Raw genomic sequence first — 847 nt, forward strand, 5'->3', positions numbered from 1 at the left:
TAAACACACCAAGCTTTCCATTCCCTATTCCCAATTCCTCTGTCTACGCAGGCTCTGTAGTGATGACCATGACTTTGAGACTCTCTGAACTCATTGCTCGCACGTGGACCGTACATCTGCTCTCTTCCCCTGCAACCGCCCCACCGTCTCTCGTCTCCCGTTTCCCCTCACCTACCACTCCACCTCCTACCTCTCCAACGCACCATTGTCCGAGCCTTCCGGTGACTCCAGTCCAACCCCTCTACTTCGCAAATCTTCTCTGACTCTTCCCCTCGTTCAAACGAGCCCACAACCTACAAGACCTCTTGGTCGACATTTTCTTCCCTAACCCAAACTCCCAACCCGGCTCATATCCCTGCTCCCACCCATGCTGCCGCACTTGCCCTTACCTTTCCAACACCACCCTCCTCACCGTCACCCATCATCGACCCTATCATATCACCGACTCCTTCACATGCAATTCTACCAATGTCATCTACTGCATCTTCTAATCTCTGCCCTTCTCTAAATATCGGGCAAATGGGACGCCGCTTGGCTGACCGGTTCACAGAACACCTCCGAGTCATCCGCCTTGGCAACGACACCCCAGTGTCACGCCATTTCCGCTCTACTGGTAACTCTTTGTAACACCTGTCTGTGTCCGGATTGTCCTTACACAGAGGCCATCCAAACTCCGTTTGCGCCGTGAACAGGGATTAATCTTCTCTCTTCGCTCCTTTGTGCCACATGGGCTCAACTCTCCTCCCCTCTTCATCCAATCCTCCTCTCCTCTCCTCTCACACCTACTTCTTCCCACCACCTCTCCCCTTGCTCCGACTCCTAATTCTTCTCTTCACTTCTACTCTCA

This window comes from Octopus bimaculoides, unplaced genomic scaffold, assembly GCF_001194135.2.
Source record: "Octopus bimaculoides isolate UCB-OBI-ISO-001 unplaced genomic scaffold, ASM119413v2 Scaffold_117217, whole genome shotgun sequence".
Classification (NCBI taxonomy): Eukaryota; Metazoa; Mollusca; class Cephalopoda; order Octopoda; family Octopodidae; genus Octopus; species Octopus bimaculoides.